The sequence below is a fragment of the Nyctereutes procyonoides genome, unplaced genomic scaffold (genome assembly GCF_905146905.1).
Source record: "Nyctereutes procyonoides isolate TBG_1078 unplaced genomic scaffold, NYPRO_anot_genome, whole genome shotgun sequence".
Lineage (NCBI taxonomy): Eukaryota > Metazoa > Chordata > Mammalia > Carnivora > Canidae > Nyctereutes > Nyctereutes procyonoides.
This window is the reverse complement of record NW_026575132.1, coordinates 25,633,769-25,639,768: the sequence shown is the minus strand read 5'-3', so window position 1 is coordinate 25,639,768 and position 6,000 is coordinate 25,633,769.

Genomic DNA, 6,000 nt, shown 5'->3' with positions numbered 1-6,000 from the left:
TGGTATTTCTCCCTGACTCTCCTCTGTCTTGGAACGGTGGGTTTCACATGAGGAGACAAGTGACCCACTGTCCCATTGACTGTTACTTTCTCTATTTCTGAGAATTCTCTCACTGGATCCTGCCTGCTCTTTCTTTCTTTCCTTTCTTTGTAGACGAAGGCAACATAGTATGGGGGTGAGGGTAGTAGCAAGGGCTTTGGGGCTGGACTTCCCGGGCTTGGGTGCTGGCTCTGTCCCTTACCAGCTGTTGTGACCTCAAGCACTTTACTGCTCTACTTTGTGCCTCAATGACCCTGTCTGCAAGATGGATTTGATAATAACAGAATCTACCTTAGTGGGCTGAAGGATTAAATTATTACATAAGTACCATGGTACATATATCAGTATTTTCTATTATTAAGCAGACCAATAAAACCACCTGAAACAAAGCAAGTAATTGCCTCTTCCTCCTCTAATGCCAATCAGATGCTCCCATCTGTTCCAGGAGGAACTTGAGTGGCCACATCTACTTTTCTAGGCCAGTCCAGACCTTGTCCTAGACCCAGCTGCTGAGCTTCACCAAGAACTGGCCTCTTGACTGGTGATGGGGCCACACTGCTGTCACATGGGGCAGCCTCCTATACCCAATGGATCTTCCATTTCTTCTTGGGGTAATACTGAATCTAGAATTATAGGATCTTAGCTAGTTACCAGCCTTGTGACTTTGGAAATATGTCTATACCATTTGGAGACTTTGTTTTACCTTCTGAAATGTGGACAATAGTAATGCTTACTTCCCATGGTCATTGTGTAGATTAAATAAGAATAATGTTAACAATATGGGGCGTCCGGGTGGCTCAGTCGTTTAAGTGTCTGACTCTCGATTTTGGCTCAGATCACAATCTCAGGGTCATGAGATCGAGCCCCACTTTGGGCTCTGCATTCAGTGTGGAGTCTGCTTGAGATTCTCTCTCTCTCCCTCTACCCTTCCCCCTGCTCTTGCTCTAAAATAAATACATAAACATTTAAAAGAATAATACTAGCAATAGCACCTAACCTACTTCTCACACTTACTACTACCCAAATAATATCCTAATATTATTTCTCTCAATGTAGCCAACACAGCTAGCTCTTTCTCCAACCCACACACCCCAAGATGCATGCTCCTTACTTTACATAGCAGAGTTATCACTGGGAAGTGATTGCCCAGCCAGGAACTAATTTTTCAACTCTCCTTGTATTTTGGTGGGAGCCATGCAACTTGTTTCTGCCAACATAATATGAATGGAAATGATAGTGTGTGTTGCTTGCAGGCTCGAGCATTTAGAAATGTACCCTCTCCTTACTCTCTTATTCCCTTTCTGCCACCTGGATTCAGAGGAGGACTATTCCTAAGAGGAGGCAGAGATACCGTATGGATGGATTCTGGTTCCTAAAACACCACATGAAAAGAAGTTACCATCAACATGCATTAGACTATTCCTTGAAATTTGCAGGATTTCTTGTTACAGCAAATAACATGACCATAACTGATATACAGATTGCATTGAATCTTTTTTCCCCTTTTTTTCCTAAAGATTTTATTTATTTATTCATTAGAGACACAGAGAGAGGGGCAGAGAGAGAGGCAGAGACCCAGGCAGAGGTCCTGGGACTCCAGGATCATGCCCTGGGCCAAAGGCAGGCACTAAACCACTGAGCCACCCAGGGATCCCCTGCATTGAATCTTTACAGCAATCCTCTGAAATAGACATTATTAATTCCCCCCCCCACTTTATAGATGAGGAAACTAACACATAGAAGGGTTAAGTCTGAAATCACACAGTGAAAAAGGGCAGAACAGAATCCGAACCCAGTCTCATTTCAGAAGCAGTGAGTTCTCCTAACCACTAAGGATGTGAAAAAGCTTTATACACTAAAGCCTCCTAGAAATAATGAAGGACTAGTACTTACTGGATACTTATGTGCCAAGTGATATTTAAAGAGCTCTACGTTCATTTAATCTTTATGACCCTCTGTAGTTGTTCTAGTATTATTCCCATTCTGTAGATGAGGAAAAATAAGGCACAGAATGTTAAAGAACATTCTTTAAGCAAGAACCATCTTGCTTGGGGTCGCAGTACTGCTAAATAGTAGAGATGTGATTCAAACCTTAGCAGCCCAGCTCACTCCTTTCCCCACCCCTTATTCCTTTATCATCTCTTGTGGAAGAATGAGCAGACTCTAAGATTCTGAGAGGCCCAGAAGTGGCAGGACTATATCCTGTGCCCAAACTCCAGCCCAACCCCAGGACAGGTCCCAAATCCAGCTTTCACCATGGGTTCCAGACAAATAGAGTGAGAAATGCCTATCAGAAGTCTTGTGGCCAACTGTGACACTTGAATTGATCTCAAATGACATGATAGAGTAGAAGGAGCCCAAGTATACATGGATACAAACCCAGCTTTTGCCTACTCTCCTTGGAACCAAGAAGGGTACTTACTCTCTCTGAGCCTCAGTGACCTAATCTGTAGAATGGAGATGCTGATTATACCCACCTTGTTGGTTTGCTCAAGGACAGAGCATATGCCTAAAGAGTAAAGTGCAGAGGGCTGCTTCCTAAGTATTATTCCCCCAGCATCAACCAGCTCAGAACAGAGAGCTGTCCTGTGAACTCAAAGCATCTCCCACCAGTCTAATCCTCCAACTCTACCTACCCCAAGTCTCCTTCCGTGAGTCAGAGCAGCTCCTTCCTTAAATTTCTGTGAGACTAGGGGAGGGGGAAATAGCAAAAGGAGGCTGGAAGCCCAGACCCTGAGCATGAGCATCAGATTCCTTTTTCTGGAATAGGAGGACAAGTTGCTTAGCAACACAGCAGGAAGTTGTCAGGGAGGCTTCAGGGAATGCTGTCCTTTTTTATCCTGCAGTACGGAGATATCTGAGGTGACACTAGATGGGGAAATGAATGGGGAAAGTGGGGAAGGGTCTGAGGTCTGATGGCAACCTCTGGACCTCGTCCTCCTCTCTTATGATCAACTTTCCAATACCCTTACCCTTTTCCCTTGGTTTTCTACCTTTGACACACAGGCAGAGAGACAAGTTCTGGATACACCTTGCATACACATCTGTGCAATGACCACATCTGTGACCATGTATCCAAAACTCAGGACCACCTTATATGTATTGCACTTTACAGTTTACAAAGCATATCCATAGACGTGATCTCACTGATACTTACAATAGCTTTTTAAATTCCTGTATGACAGGGGTATGGGGAGGTCTCAAGGTCCCACAGTGAGGAAATAGCAAGGCCCAGATTTGCTGAAATCTCAGCATATTTCCACTCCGTGTTGAAGCATGGATGTTAGTACAGGTATTGGCACACATATGTGTGCATGCAATTCCATATCCTCACATTTTGAAGGTTTCGTGCCTAGTGTCCTAAGATGCCCCCAGATGCACCTAGCCCCACTCCGGGTCACAAAGCAAGTGCAATATAGAGGCAGGGTTCAGCTGTTCTTCCCTGATGGCAAGAGCCAGCCTGGGGCAAGGGCATCCTTAGAGTGTGGAATCCCAAAAGGGACCCGGCCTGCTGACCCAAAAGCTTCAACTCAGGAATGCTGCTGGGCTGGGCCTGGCTGACATAAGAGTCTACATGCCAGCAGCTGAAGCAAGTCCCTTGGCTGGCATTCCAGAGAGGTACACATGGGTCCCACTGGACCCTTGCCTGCAGCAAGGAGTAAACATATCACTGAGGCCATAGATAGCTCATGGGAGGTCCCCGTCTCCAGAGCTCCCTACTGCCTCAGGGGCCAGCAGAGCTAGTCTTGGCAGTGTTGGGCTCCATTCTGGACTCTGTTTTGGTCCCTTTTCCCTCTGTCAATATTTATTAATAGTGCTGACTACCATAGTAATCGTTGTGACCCCAACAACAGTAATATTATCATTCTTGTTACAGTCATTTGATAGATGCAACACATCTGAAATCCTTGTTTCTATCTGATAGGTGAGAAAACTGAAGTTCAGAGAGGTTGAATAACTTAGATCGATTAGTTAGTTAATGGTAGAATAGGGACTCAAACCTCTGATTCCTGGTATGTTGTTCTGTGTATCACATCACACTGCCTTTAAATGTTTGGGCAGAACAGGGAGGAGGGGTGGGGTGAAATGGGGAGGAGTCGCAAAGGAACATTTGGCTACTCCATCCTTTAACCTCAAATTGCACATGGCCAGGACTATGTAGGCCAATATGCTTCAGAACAGGAAATTTGAATAATTATTTTGATTAAGGGTTTTTTAAAAAGATTTTATTTATTTATGAGAGAGAGAGAGAGAGAGGCAGGGACACAGGCAGAGGGAGAAGCAGGCTCCACACCAGGAGCCCGGTGTGGGACTCAATCCCGGGTCTCCAGGATCAGGCCCTGGGCTGAAGACAGCGCTAAACTGTTGAGCCACCCGGGCTGCCCTGTTTTACCCTTCTAACCTTCTCATCACTGTGACCGCTGAACATTCTTCTAAAGGTCCTATTCAATGCAATATGACAAGAAAAGATATATGCTATATGCAAATATTGGAAAGGAAGATATTAAAATGTCCTTGTTTGCAGAGGGTATGACTGCCTACCTAGAAAACCCAACAGAACCAACTGGAACACAATTAAAACTAATGAAGCTAGTATATCCAATAACATACAAGATTAACATACAAAATCTTATGATTGTTCTACAACTCTATAAAATTAAGGGAAAGAATTGGGAATAATAGGTTTACAACAGCAATAAAAATATGCTCCTAGATAAACCTAATGAAAAACATAGGAACAACTAAATGAAGTACATGACAAATCTCCACTAAGAAACATGAAGGAAGACCTGAATAAATGGAACACTTAGTATGTTCCTGGGTGGAATGACTCAATATTGCAAAACATCAAATCTGTCCAAATTGGTCTAGAAAAGTAATATAGTCCCTGACAGACTTAGTTCTAAAGTTCTTCTGGACTATGTTTAAGAATAGCTTAGAGGGGGATGCCTGGGTGGCTCAGCAGTTTAGCGCTGCCTTGGGTCCAGGGCATGATCCTGGAGACCTGGGATGGAGTCCCACATTGGTCTCCCTGCATGGAGCCTACTTCTACTTCTGCCTGTGTCTCTGCCTCTCTCTCTCTCTCTCCTCTCTGTGTATTCTCATGAATAAATAAAAAAATAAAATCTTAAAAAAAAGAATAGCGTAGACAATTTTAGCAAAATAACAATAAGCATACTGCAAAGCTCCAGTTATTAAAGGTGTGGTTTGGCACAGAAATAGTTAAGTAAACCAATGGAACTGAATAGAGCCTTGAAACAGACCCATGTATATGTGGGGATTTCATAAAAGATAAAGATCGCAATCACTGTAGGGAAAGGAAGACTTTTCAAAGGTTAGCACAACTTGTTATTCCTTTGGGGAAAAATAGTTATATCTCTACTTCTCGCTACATACAGAAATAAAGTCCAACATAGATAAAGGATAAAAGTATAATTGTATACTTACTGGCAACCAAAGACAAACATGGAAACTGTCACTATTTCACATTTAACTAAGTGCCAGGCACTGTGCTAGTTCTCTCTGTTTAAACAAAGGGTATGAATAAGTTCATGTGAAGAGAAAATTTTCCCTAGGTTTTTTATTTAAATAAGGCATAATGGTCTCCTATGGTACTTACGCCAGTGATAGAGGAGTGTTCTTTAAATAGTCTTTGAGGGATCCTTGTGAGTATGTATCCATGCTGTATGTGTGTTCATGCGCCAAACATGCTGCGTGGATACCTACACATGTTTGCTGTGCTAGATAGCAATCCAACTTTCTTGTCCAGCAAAGGACATTCTTAAATTCTTGGGATTTGGAAAGAGTTTGAGGAGAGGAAAGGGAGTGAAGAGATTTTGAAGATGTGTGAGAAAGAAGGAGGGCAGGGTTGGCCAGACACTGTCCAGCCTCATTTTATCCTTCCTTCCTTTCTTCCTTCCTTTCTTCCTCCCATCTGTCCTTCCTTCTTCATTTCTTTCT